Source organism: Pantherophis guttatus, chromosome 3, assembly GCF_059756535.1.
Source record: "Pantherophis guttatus breed Tessera chromosome 3, ASM5975653v1, whole genome shotgun sequence".
Classification (NCBI taxonomy): Eukaryota; Metazoa; Chordata; class Lepidosauria; order Squamata; family Colubridae; genus Pantherophis; species Pantherophis guttatus.
The window spans coordinates 45,571,807-45,586,124 of NC_142065.1; the positions used below are offsets into that span (position 1 = coordinate 45,571,807).

Consider the following 14,318-nt stretch of genomic DNA (forward strand, 5'->3'; position numbering starts at 1 on the left):
AAACTGTTATACAAATTTACCATCCTTTAAAAACCAATGATGATAGCAGAAGCTTTTCCTTAATCATAGTGGCTTATACTGTAACAATTGTATTTATCTTTAAGGTCCTACCCACCCGTTGTTTTTGCTGCAACCAAGAAAATGACCCCTCTGGCAGATGACAGATGCTAAGATTCTATATGATTTCGAATAAATTCTGAGGCCTTGTGCCAATTTAGCATAAGAAGATACACTCAAGCAATTGAGGAGATTCCTGAAGGGAACAGACTACAAAGAAAATAAAAACACCTCTGATATTAGAAAAAAAGGACATGAAATCTGAGCCCTCTCTCTTTAGGTGAGAATTGGAATCCCATTAATAAAAATCTGTTTGTTAAACATTCCAGTAAAGAATTTCCAATCTCACTTAGGTTTTGTCTCTTTTTCACAAATATAGACTTGGAGAACAAAAATCTTGGCTAATTTAAGTCCATACATTTCACATTGTATAATTGAAACAATAAATAGTAATCTTAATTCTTAAAAGAGTATTATTAGCCAAAACCTGTCAAATGTCGTTTATTCAGTTTAAAACAGAAAAGCAAGAACTTAGTGGAAGGAGATTCCTATACAGCAAGTAACAAATCAAAAGGCAACATCGTGGAAGCAGTAGATCTTTTGTGAATCTTTTACACCTGTGTTCAAAGTGAGAGACGACAAGTTTCTCACTTTAAAAACAATTTGTCTGCAAAGACAACTTTCCTGAGCTTATCATCATCTGACCCAAGGAAGAATATTTCCTATTGAAGATTACCAGGGTGGTAATGAAGAGTGACAAATATAGAAACCATGCAATACAACATTATAATTTGCTTAATGCCCACAAAAAATAAATAATAGATCCTGTTGCATTCTTCTCAACCATCCCTGCCAGGCATTTTTCAGCCTGGCTGTGGTCCAGTAGCACTTAATTTACCGCCCAGGGAAAATCCAGCTCTAGCTTTTAACTTGACAGAAAGTGCCAACATTTGCATTTCCCTGGAGTCTCAACAGTTCTGCTGGCAAAGGGCCATTCTAGGTTTGAAGGACTGGTGAATGCAGACTGAGAAATGATTTTTACTATCCCAGGAAATACCCCAGTATGAATGAAGATGTTACAGTAAAAGTGATTCTCAATTATCAAGTTAGTTGCTTGTTATGGGTCCCATCCCCTGAACCTGAGAATACACACGTTTAGAATAAGAGACTGTCTAATCATTGGCTGAAAAGAAAGAATTGCATATATAATGTGGAGCAAACTGAAATCTGTTCTTAAATCAATTGTGTTTAATGTGATTTCTCCAGTTTAAGACTCTTGGCACATCGAAAAAAGCAGTCTTCAGTCATCAAAAGATTGCCTTGTTTAAAAAAATGCTTTGTTTAGTTATAGTTTGATTAAGCCACAATATGTAGCCATAAAGTACAGTTTTGTATGATGGGTAGGATCACATAATACACTAAATTATTAAGCCATACAATCCACATTATGCCTTAGTGTGATGTATTCATGTAGTATTGCTTAGGGTTACAAATAGCTCTACCATACTTTGAATGGACTCAAACATTTTGCTGTATCAAAAAACATCAGCCTTGCAGTACAAATTAGTCTGAAGTTGTGAGCTGGCCAAAAATAATAATGCTTGTTTAATAATAATGAACGTTTAAAATGTTAAGACATGCTTTTGAACTGAAACAGCCCAAATCACACCATGTCCTATGCTAATAGCTGTAGCAGTCTGAGATGAAAAGAGAAATGGTTGGTTAGTGTATTGAGGTTCACATGTGCATTGTTCAAGCACTGCTAGACAACCAATTAAAATCTTGGGATCAAAAAGGTTTAAAGGGTTGTATTTTCTTTTTTTAATACAAAGTTATTCAAACTCTCTATGACCAGTCAAAGAAGTATCTGTAAGACCCTATTTTGACAGTGCAAATAAATGAGATAGAAAGGTGCACTATTCACGGTATCTGTAGTATTTGAAGGTTCAAGACTGAACAGTTGAGGTGCTAGTACATATTTCCTTTTTTCTGAATAGTAGAGCCAGTCTTTCCTCTCTGAAATGTTACATTTCAAAGAGACTATTTGAAAGAAAATGAATCTTGATTCTTCCTTCAAAAATAGTTTTAATTGATTTCTGGAACAAGTGTGGCAGAAATGGGCATTATCTGTATCCATTACTTACAAGTAAGATTAAATCCCTTTTTCTCCTGTTCAGCTTGTTGAATCCATTCCAAGAAACATCTTTCATTTCCTGAAGCAGAGCTGTTTTTAAACTACTTAAAATGTTATATTATTCTTTACTTTTTGTGTAATGTACTGTATAATGGCTTTGAAACGCTGTATGTCTTGGTCACTTTAAGACTTGTTTGTTAAGACAAAGCTGGCTGAGGAATTCTGGGAGTTGAAGTCCACAAGTCTTAAAGTGACCAAGGTTGGAGATCCCTGCTGTATGTTGTGCCAGTCAAAAACTTCCTGTAAGAAGGGAATCATTTATTCCCTCCCCCATCCGTGATTATTCTCTCCTTTGCCAGCATTATATGTGTGTGTGTGTGCATTTCTTTGCTCCATTTTGTCATCTGTAAAAATGAGTGTACATATTCCAACAATGCTGTCTCAGATTTCACCATGTTTGTAATCATGCCAACTTGCTCAGAGGTAAGTTCCACTTAAATCAATGGGATTTCTGAGTAAGCTTCTGGATTTAGCTTTTGGAAATAACTGGCTCTTTTGGATGTTCGGGAGTTTAATAAGAAAATCTCTTCTTGGTTATAACTTTTTAAAAAGAACTGCTAAAATAGATTTCTAAACAGATACTCAGGTAGCAATGACCTCAGGTATTCGATGCTACTGTAGAACAAGCACCCAGCCATGTTACTGAGCTTGTGTATATTGCTACAATAGACAAGAGGAAAAAAACCAATTGGAAACACTTGGCCCAAATTGTTCTGTAATGAAGAGAAATTCTTGCACTGTATCTACATTTCCTGTTTAGAGAACGAGAACAGATAAGCTTAAGAGTTCAGATGTTTACTCTGACTGTGTCAAGGCCCCTGCTGTCTGTATCCTGGGTGTGTGTGTGTGTGTTAAAAATAGCTTATAAAATATATGTGACTGTTGAAGGAAATCACAGTAAAGAGCAGTTCTGAACATCTGTAATAAATATGCTTCACAATAGATACTGGAAACAAACTGGAGATTCAGGATGAATCTCCAGTGATATGCAATGTTTTGTCTCTTACACAAAGGCTGCTAATAGAGACATCAGCAAATGGATATCTGTTCCTGACCAGAGAAGGGAAGAAATTTTTCTGAACCAGCTCAGCTCCTCATCTAAATAGTCACCCGTAGCAGCCCTGCCTAGAACATCCTCTCAGGAGGTAATGAGCAGTGTGTCCAAATCTCTATTTGCTTTTCTAAAGTATTTCCTGGTTTCATTAACCCTTTTTTCCCCATAGCAGAAATTACAAACATACTTTGGATGGAAATCCAGCTATCTAAATATGGTTCTTATGCCGTTTAATCATAATAAAAATGATTTATTTTAAATTTAAAACACAAGGGAATCAATAATATTGAGGTTAAAGATGAACTCTTATGATGACATAATTTTGAAGAGACAAAATGTTGAGAGTTCAGTATTCTTTTTTAAGAACATGATCAGGGTTATAGTTACTTTTCTCCCTCCTATTTTTGCAATGAAATCATCCTTCCTCTTGTCCCTACCCTATTGCTCTTTGTTTAGGTAGCTACTGTATAATGCTTTCCATAGCAGCAACCACTGGCCGTGGGATGGAGTATAATTTTAAAAAGTAGTGTAGAGAATAAAGTAAATCTCTTTCGCCCATCATAGTGCTTCAGATTTGAACTGAGTCTGCAAATGCTTGAAATAGAAATGCAGTCATGGAACATCCCCTAAATAATTTCGATCTTCTTGTTAACTCTGAGCCTGAATTGACCCTAATTGGCATTTTGCAAAGAATCAGGATTTATCCTTTTATCATGTTTTCTGACATGAAAATGAAACTTGTTCTCCTTTTCATGTTATGCTGGGAAATTAAGACTGTTGTAATTTTTATTATCAATATTTTTTTTTATTTAATTTATATGCCGCCCTTCTCCGGAGACTCAGGGCGGTTTACAATGCGTTAAGCAATAGCCTTCATACTTTTGTATATTTATACAAAGTCAGCTTATTGCTCCCACAAACTGGGTCCTCATTTTACCTACCTTAGAAAGGATGGAAGGCTGAGTCAACCTTGAGCCTGGTGAGATTTGAACTTACAGTAATTGCAGACAGCTGGTGTTAATCACAATGCTTTTAGTCTGCTGAGCCACCAGGCCCTGTTATTAATATTAATATTGAAGCAATATATTAAATAAATAATAGCATAGCTGGCATTATCAAAAGGAAGTAACTAAAGAGAGAATTTTTGCCTAGAAATTGCTAAAGATGCAGATAAGGATTGAGAAAATTTCTGAATGAGACTCGGTTTAGAAAAGCATATATTAGAATATTGCTGGTAGAATAGAGCATGGGTGGAATTATGAGGAAAATATAGTACTTTTTAATTTTTGTCTGTGTACCTTCTAGTCAGTGTTTGCTGGCAACATTGCTTCCTTCTTAGGGCTGAGAGGGAGTAACTGGTTCAAGGAGATTCAGCTACCTTTGTCACTGAGGTGGGACTAGAGCTCACTGTCTCCAGTTTCTAGCCTGGTACCTTAATCACTGCACCAGACTGGCTCTATTTAATACTTTACTAAATACATTCTGGATGAAGTACTTTTAATTTAGCTTCTGCCTGATTTGTGGAAGAGCAGTATCTTATCAGCTTTCAAGAATCATCCTGTAGAAGCAACCAGATTGTTTGAGAAGATTACTACAGTCTGTTTGGGTTTCAATACCTTTTTTGGCAGCTTTTTTAAAAAAAGCATTAATGCTTATGCAATCCAATATTAATATGATTTGATTCTGGTTTCACAGGATTGTAACTGCATACATATTAACTTTATACAGGAAAGACATCTGTATAGTTGGCTAGGATCCATGATACACTAGTAGAGATAAATCATCTGATTTGTTGCATAAGTAAAGCAATAATAATCTGTTTTATGATAACTGTTTTTGATACTAGGTTCTGATCTATGCTCTTCAATGTTTTTAATAATGATTTCAATGAAGAGGTAGAATAAATGCCTATTTTATCTGGAGATAGCACAAATATGAGTGGGATAGGGAATAACCAAAAATTGTCTTCAAAAGGTAGAAGAAATAAGTAGATAATAAGAGAATGAAATTTAACAGGGACAACTTCCTGAAAAGTTGACATTAGAAAACAGACATTAAATCAGCTGTTATTTGTTGGGAGCTGCCTGACTTGATAATAATGTATATTTAAAAATCTTAAAAGAATTGTTGATTACAGACTGAATATGAAAAAGGAAGATATGAAAAGGAAGATATTTCCAAGCTTTGAGACAGATAATACCTTTTGCTATCTGTTGGCCAGGCCACATTCAGAATATTGTATTGCCAGAGTTTAAGAAAGATTCAGGCAAACAATCACACATTCTGACTGATGAATGATTAAGAAACTAGAAACTGGTAAGATTTGAAGGAGCTGGGACTATAATCATTAGAAGAGGAGAATATGACAGTAATCTTCAAATACTGGAAAGGATGTCATACAAAAGAGGTCAGCACCAGGGGTGAAATCCAACAGGTTCTGACAGCGTCTGGAGAACCGGTAGCAGAAATTTTGAGTAGTTCGGAGAACTGGCAAATACCACATCTGGCTGTTCCCAGACTGGGGCGGGAATGGAGATTTTGCAATCCTTCCTCTGGAGTTGGGTGGGAATGAAGATTTTGCAGTATCTGTCCCTGCTACGCCCACCAAGCCACGCCTACAGAACCGGCAGAGTATAGAACATAAATCAATCAGTTTAAATTAAAGAATGGAAGATTCTGACTGACCATTAGAAAAAAACTTCCAAATATACAGCATGGTTGTTGAGATAAATACAAAGAGGTGATATGCTCCCCTTCATTGGATGTTTTCAAATGTATTAATTTCCATTCTTATAGTGAGCAAGAACATAGACCTGATGGTCTAGCTGTGCTCTTTCAGTGTTAAGCTTCTGTGACATCATAACAACTGTCCTTAACCTGATGTTCTCCTGATCTGTTGGACTTAAACTCCAGACTCTTCAGCTGGAGTGCCCAAATGGCCAAGAGCTGGAAGGCTGGCAGAGCATATAGCTTGGACAACATTGCTTGGAGCAAGAATACTGCTTGGAGAATATTCTGAAGGGCAGCTCAACTGCACCAGCTTTTGAACTTTTGCAGCCATAGATGGACGTTCCTCTTGCAGAACACTTTCAAAGCTAGATTATTCAGTGACTGAGACATTATCAATTTTTATCACATCCTTGCAGACGTTGTCATACCCTGATAGTTAAGTGATCTCAATCTCAGTTCAGTTTTAGATCATAGAAGGAAAATCTGTAAAAGAATCTAATCAGGCAGATGCAGCTGATGTGGCAGTTGACTTTCCTCTTCCTTGATTCCAACTGTATCATTTTTGACACGCATTCTTGTCAAAATAATTTATATGCAAGAATAAGAAAAAACAGTTCTCTTTTTCACATATCTGTTGTTAAGGTAAACAGGAAACAGAAACAGATTACCCCAGATTGGGATTCCTAATGTATTATCCCAACCGAACAGTTTCTGCAGCTTGAACTTGGAAACCTGTGGTCATAATTCAGGGTATACATGAAGAAAGATGTCAAAAGCAGATGTGCATAAATAATAGTCAATTGGACTATGACTAATAGAGGTGGCTAAAATATCTGCTGGAATTCTACAACATGTGATATTCTACAACATTCTAATAATATGTGATGTTATTAATTATTCAGACTTGAAACATATATTTCAGTATTATCTCATCTCTTAAGAGTTATGTTTCTTAATGCTTAGGGATGATCAGCCAACTATGGCAACCTCTAAATTAAAACATTCCAGCTAACTTCACCTCCTCAGTCATTTTCTTTTCCAGTTGATGCACAGCATTACATAATTTATACTCAGATTGTATGTGCAGGGAAGAGGATATGTTTTACTTCATGGATTTATTCATTTGCATTAGGGTTATTTTGGTACTCTTGCAAACCTCAAGTTTTCAAGCACGTTGATACCTGCTCTTGTTTGGCATTGCTTTGGTTCCATTCTTGCCAACATAAACTTCTTGAACTCATGATTAGAAGGAGTCATGGACTCTCTTTGGATTTTTTTCCTCTTCCTGATGTGGCAATCATTTAAAAGCAGTAGCTAATTAACAATAGCCCTTTAGTTTTTAAATCATTACACACATTCTGATTTCTACTAGGCTGTTCTCTACATTATACTTATGAAAATAAACCTCATGTTAGTAATTTTGAACTTGACTTGGCAGAAAGACATACATTTGGTCAGGAATTTAAAAGCACAATGAAACCAGTTAACATTAACATTTAGCCAAATGTTTTCTTCAGTAAAAGATATGTCCTGGTTAGATATGTCTCCACATGGTCTTGCAGCTTTTTACACTTGCACAGTGAGTTATATACCTATGGAGTTTCTATAGGAATGAGACTGGCTTTTTGCATCAGTCAGTGGTCTCAAAGAACCATGCCAATGGACTTGTCCCCACTTGGTAGACTCATGAGAAGAATGGGTGTTGCATATGCTTTGTCTCATGTGTAAGGGATCCAATCTGCAAACAGTTTGGATGGAACAGGTGTCTGGGGCTCCAAATAAGGCAGGCCTTGTACAACTACACCAATAGAATGAAAAGTGCAAGGCATGGGATATTAAATAAAAAATAAAGGACAATAATAATTCACATGCAAAAAGTTTTACGTGCATCACTAAAGTGTCTTGGCCTTGTCATAAACTGCTATAAATTGGATTATCAATGAATTGCATATCAACAAATGCCTATCTAATTGGAGAACAGATGTTTCCATCCCCACATCTGTGCCTCTATTTGTGAATATTTGTACAAATATCTAGTTGGTCACACAGATGTTTGGGGAATGCCTGCATTCATGTCTGGATAAAGGACTAACACAAACTCATGCTGCATGAAGATCTAAATGGACTACAGAGTGAAACTGACTTCAATGCTAGTCTAAATACAGCTGAAACAAGCTGCTCATTTATCACTGTAATTGGCACTTGGAAGACAGACTTGGATCTGTGAGGTCTCAGCCATGATTGCCTGACTCACTGAAACTTTGTCAGGCATAGAAACCCCAACTAAGCAGAGTTTTGTACAGTTTAAAAGCAGGAGACAGCTAATCAGATCAGTTTTTATATAATCACTTCAAACTAGGATTGGTTATAGGTAATATTTAGTAATTTCCTGAAAGTTTTGTTCTGGACAAAAGAGGCTCCTGTTGTACTTCGTTCTGAAGCTGCTTTTTTACTACTTTTGCAATATTTTAAATTGACTTACTTTATTGTTGCAAAGGAGTCTGCTGTTGATTCTATTGTCCCATATCGATCCATCCTTGTGCAGCTTTTTGGCTGATCAGAGTAAGACTGAAAGGAGGATGACTTTGTTTGGGATGTCATGGGAATGCCGGAAACCCGTGAGGCTGGAAAAATGACCAAAGGATGAAAAATGGGAACACTCTCAGGAACACTCATTAAACACCCTCTCTCATGCATGTGTGCATACACACATGCACACCACCCATCCACACACTTTGGCAAGCTCTTAAGTAAGCAAAGTCCAAGAGTTTCAAATGTTACCCATGTTACCTTCACCAAATCTTTCTCCTTTGGAAACAAACAAAAAGGTTGTTATGCAGAGGTCTTGGCATCATGTTGTTCTCAACAAAAATGAGTCTGCCCAATGACCTTGTCAAAGAAATAAACAAATCATGAACTTGTAGATATGGGAATGTATAACCTGAGCTTAATCTGGGGAAATTAAAAATGATTGAATCATTGTTCAGTATCCTATGTTTGGAGCTGTGCCTGAAATACAGCACAGAACTCAAAAATTCAGTACACTTTTGAACTGATCTGAAAGATGGTTTATGTTAAATCATGTCTGGGCTTCCAAATAAAAATATTTATAATAGTCTTTTTTCCCCTAAATGCAATTTTACAGCATGGCAATTGAAGTCCAAGTGTGTAAAAATTGGTAGTGTTAGAAATCCTGGAAGCACATAAAATTAAAAATGTTAAATTTAAAAATTTGGAAGATGTTTCAGCCACCTAAACTTGGTAATTTGGCACAAAAAGGAGGATTCTGTTTGGCTTCCAGGTTTTGGAGTTCCCCATTGTTAAATTATTTTAATGATACTGATTTGATCCTAACTATATTGATTTTATATTATATTTTGTACTTAATTTTTTTAAGCAGCCTCAAAAGTTTGTAAAACAAGAAAGGGAGAGTATACTTACACACGGAATAATAAATAATATTATTTATATAAATAAATATTTATATATTTATTATATATATTTTATATATGTATATATATGTATGTATGTATTTCTCTTTAGCCAGGTACTTCCTACATAAACCAAGATTTTTATGCAGCCCTAGTTCAGTGAAATCACAATCACTAGTTTCTAGGCTTTTTTCAGGCAGCCAGCAAGCACCCTGCTGCCCATTGGGAGACTAAGGAGACTAAGATAGATCTATTTCGGACTTATTAGTCCTCATCAGCTAGCCACACCCATATATATATATATATAATAAATAAATACAAAATAAACTTTTAAACTTTTAAAAAATAAAATTTTTTAGCATGTATTTCTCTGTTGGTGTTTTATTCGTAAAGAACACCGTTCATCTCAAATGTCTGAGGGAGTCAATAACACTTTGGTCATAATTTTAGAGAGTCTCATACTTCTGGAGCGGGGGGGGGGGCGGTTTAGTGCTTTTTGCAACACTGAAATGAAAAGGGTAATCAGGTAATTCCCGAAAGCCGAACCTTAGGCGGGTCCGCAGCCTTGAACTACAGCCCGCGGGAGGAGACGAGAAAGTAACTTCGCCCGGTCTCCAGACAAGGAACGCTCCCTCGGCCCCAGATTTGGGCAGGTCAACGTCACTCACAAGGCAACAAGGCGCATGCGCCTTGAGGTCTAGTAATTTAAAAGGCGGTAGAACGCGAGCCGGTTTGCGATCGAGCCCACACGTAATTCACCACTCGGGGCTTAGAAGCGGAGATGCGGCTTCTCTTTGAGAAGGAGGCGTACAAGTTGCTGCTTCTCTTTTCCAGGTACTTCAGCAACACGTGCGCTACTGTTTCCGAGCCGTCTCCTATGAAGTCAGTTCACATGTTTGCCCTTGCTCTTTTTTTAAAAAAACAAAAAACTCTGGGCATCTCCTGAAGAGCCGGGGCCGCTTTCTCTTACTGTGGAAAGAGCCTCTCCTCGGCTCCGTCCGGCTTTGCAATCGGTGGACGCCTGGGAAAGTGAATCGTGAAAGAAGCCCCAGCGCTCCGACGGCTTTCCCTGAGAGGCCGGCGCCTCTTCTCAGGTCGGGCAAGGTCCTCTGAGGCTCCCCGTGGGGGATCTGGGGAGGCCGGCGTCCCCTGTGCCTTCTCCCTCCTCCTCCTCCTCCTCCGGCGGCTACTGCTGCGGAGGAGCGTGGGTGGTTGGATCGGGGGACAAGGGGGAAGAAGCCGGCTCAGTATTTTTAAGAGTAGGACATTGTTGGCGGCGCTCGCTCCGTTTGAGATACCGCAAGCGCACCACCAGAAAGTTATTTTGCTTGATCATCGTAATCTCGGTTCTTTTTGGAAAATCTTAGGCTTTCGTCTCCGGAAAGGGGTGGGGCTGCAAGAAGTATGAGTCATATATTAATCGCGGGGTTTATTTTGGTTGGATTCGCTGCGGAAATCTCTGATGCTTGATCTGCTCGGGGATTCCACGTTTCGCTACTTAGTTACTTTCAACCCGGGTTTCAGAGCTGTTCATTGGATACGTGGCGTTGGGAGTAATGTTGCGGATAAATGAATGTCTGGCCCCTAGGTTACGGTTGCTACTTAATGAGCGGTAATCTATTAGATGACGAAGGAATTCCTCCAAGCCCTGGGAAAAATGATCATCGGGTTAACTTCATCCTTGAACTTCTCTCTTTTCCTCTTTTTCTTTAATTCTTTCCCGCTCTCTCCAACTGGCTGGATAGTCTGAGCTTTCTAAAGTTTGTTACTTGTTGGAAATCCATAGAGCACAGATTGAAATTTGACACAGCCCAGTTGCTGCTCTAGTTTATAAAGTACAAAAACATGTTTTTAAACCTCTTTCATCAGTCAAGGGAGACATTTCAGATTCTTTTCTCTTTCTTCCCACTGTATTCTACGGTGCTATTAACATTTCTGAAAGCTGAAAATCCGCCTTCAGAAATGCAGAAATTTTGTTTTAAAAGTTCGTCTTTACCTGGAGTAGGCCTACTTTCCAGGGTTTACGTTTTAAAGATCCAAATGGGGTGGCATTAAATTATCTAAAACATTCAGCTAGTAACTCCAAGGTTTCCTCAGAAAATCTGTATTGATTGCTGCTATGGAATAAAGCAAAGCTGCTAACTTCGAGGCAAAGGTATTTTCAGTTGTGACAACTGGATTGCTCATTATAGCCTTGTGATTTTGGGTGAAGAAAATTCTCTTGCTGTCCAGAAATGTGGAGACTACATGACCATGTTGTCAAGAAATTCTGGGAGCTGATATTAGATCGATATAATAAGCCGATGAAATCTAACCAGGGCTTTTTAGTAATTGGCATTTAAAGTTTGGGGACATGGGTTGTTAAAAGTTAAATATTGGATAAAAAAAATTTTGTTTATTATTTTGTTGTAATACTGCACTGACATGTTAGTTGTTTTCAAGGCACCTAATATTTGTTATGCTATATAAATCCATACATACTGTGACCCAGTTACTGTGTCACAAGGACTACTGCCCTATGAAAAACAAAATGGCAGCTAACCCAGATACCTGATACTCTTTGAAGCATTAGGGCTGATGTTGATAATGGTGATAAGTGCTGTTTGACAATAATAGTAATAAAAAGTATTACATGATTGGCTCTTCACTTAAGAACTGAATTCAACCTGTGGCCCAGGATATATATAAATTGAAGTATGATCTGTTTCACATAACACTTTTCCCACTACATGTTCCAAATTGTTTTATTGACCACTTCAGAATTGTATGAAGAATTGATTGTGAGATGCATGGGGGAGGAATGCAAGTTGGACAAGGAAAGGCTCCTTCCCCTTCCTCAAAAATTAAGTTTTCCATGGATCCTGCCAACCAAAGAATCCAGCAGAAGCTTCCCAGCTGGGCATGTAAACTGGTGTCCTTGATTAACTCTGATAGACTCATAGGCTTTGGTTTCTTTCTCAAACAGAAAACAAAACTCCAGCAATGATTTCATAATGCCCATGCCACAACGAATGTGTAAGAGGTAGATTGGTCTGTATGTCCTGTGGTTAAGAAAGGATGTTTTTCTAATAATTAACTAAACTCTTTCCTGATCTAAAGGGAAAGCAACTGCCCCTTAACTTTCTGACAAAGGCCATAAATTGACTGTAAATCAGTAATAATCTATGTGAGTCTTTTTTAAAAAAATAGATTAATTTGTAGTACCCAAAAACAGACTGATGTTTGTATTCCTTTGTTAGCTTTACTTGTGAAACAGGTCTATGAAAATCAAGTTTGCACACTCCTATATCAGCAGAAGTTAATCCAATAAAAGCTATTGCCTAGGGTTTTTTTTTTTTAAACAATCTTAGCTTTGGGGAAACTGAATAATGGATTTTAAGTAGTACTAAGCCTTTATGACAGATTGGGATATAACCTTAGTGTTTTACTTGGGATTATCTGAAATATTGGGCACCTGCTAAAACAAGCATATACCCATAATTTGTGGCAGCAATAATGGAAATTGCAAATATTTGAGTGACGATTAGGTTTAGCTGCTTTCAGATAGGTTCAGCTCAGAGCTGGTGAGATGATAGTGTTATCTAGGCTCACTCATAACATTCTTTGCGGTTCTTCATGAACTTCTTCCTCTTGGATATCACAGGAGGATTTCTAAGAATCACAAAATTATGTTGGAGGATAAAATTTACCATGGCTGCTATGTGTTATGCTATATGGAGATAACATTTATTTTAACAGCCTATAATGGCCAATCAGTACTGTAGTTTAGAGAAGAAATGACTACTAAAAGAGGGAGTGAGTTAGCTCTTCCTTGCCAATATCAGGGGTGAAATTTAGCAGGTTCTGACAGGTTCTGGAGAACTGGTAGCGGAAATTTTGAGTAGTTTAGAGAACCTGCAAATACCACCTCTGGCTGGCCCCAGATTGTGATGGGAATAGAGATTTTTCAATATCCTACCCACAGGAGGGGGAGGGAATGGGGATTTTACAGTATCCTTCCCCTGGAGTGGGATGGGAATGGAGATTTTGTAGTATCCTTCCCCTGTCATGCCCACCAAGTCACACCACACCACGCCCACAGAACTGGTAATAAAAAAAATTGGATTTCACCACTGGCCAGTATGCAATTTTAGATGTGACGTGACATTATTCTAGTATGCATACTAGATATGTGTGGAGGTCTAAACACAAGTGACACATGCACTTCTGTATGTTTGTATCTACTGGTATATATAAGCAGCCTACACAATGCAGCCCCACAAGTTGGTAATAAAATATAAGAAAATAAAGGAAGTTTGTTATTTATAGACATTAACTATATTATTTATTTTATATGCAGCCCAAGACATTCCTCTTCACTCAGTGCAGCCCAGGCAAGCCAAAAGGTTGGACACACCTTTTCTAAATCCTTATTCTCTGTTAATTTTGGATATATTTCAAAATTATTCTATCCAAAAATTGATGAAAACAGGCAACATTGAACCACATGAATGCATTGGGTATTTTCAAAGATGGGTTTCTCCTAAATCAGAAGGTGGATTACATGAGTCTTAGCTTTAGCTGTTCTAGTTGATTTGGGCCATTCCCCCTGTCATATACATAATTGCTAGTTTATGTGGCTCATACTCTGCTCTAAGTCTTTGTTTTGCTTCCCAGTGACCAATTTTATGACAAGCACATTAACCCTTTTTCTGTAGAGCAACGTCTGAAGTGGTATAACAGATTTGTCTGAAATTAAGACATATCTACTAACAATTCTGAGATGATTTTGTGTTACACTCTTGCATATTATATGAGTAAAGGATCAAAATAGTAGCATCAGTTTTGTGAATTGTTTTTTTTTTTTGAGGAC

At 37.5% G+C, this 14,318-nt stretch overlaps 1 protein-coding gene across 2 annotated transcripts in view; it reads left to right on the top strand.

Annotated features, from left to right (window-relative positions):
* Positions 1-10,166: 10,166 nt before the first annotated feature.
* The window catches only part of SLC45A3 (solute carrier family 45 member 3), a 39,048-nt gene continuing 34,896 nt past the window's right edge, over positions 10,167-14,318 (top strand). The window contains exons 1-2 of one of the 2 annotated variants that reach the window (XM_034414409.3): positions 10,169-10,300; positions 13,806-13,851. The gene's annotated coding sequence lies outside the window, so the exon portion shown is untranslated. Of the gene's footprint in view, positions 10,301-13,805; positions 13,852-14,318 lie in introns of both variants that reach the window. The other variant, XM_034414407.3, reaches the window with a different exon arrangement.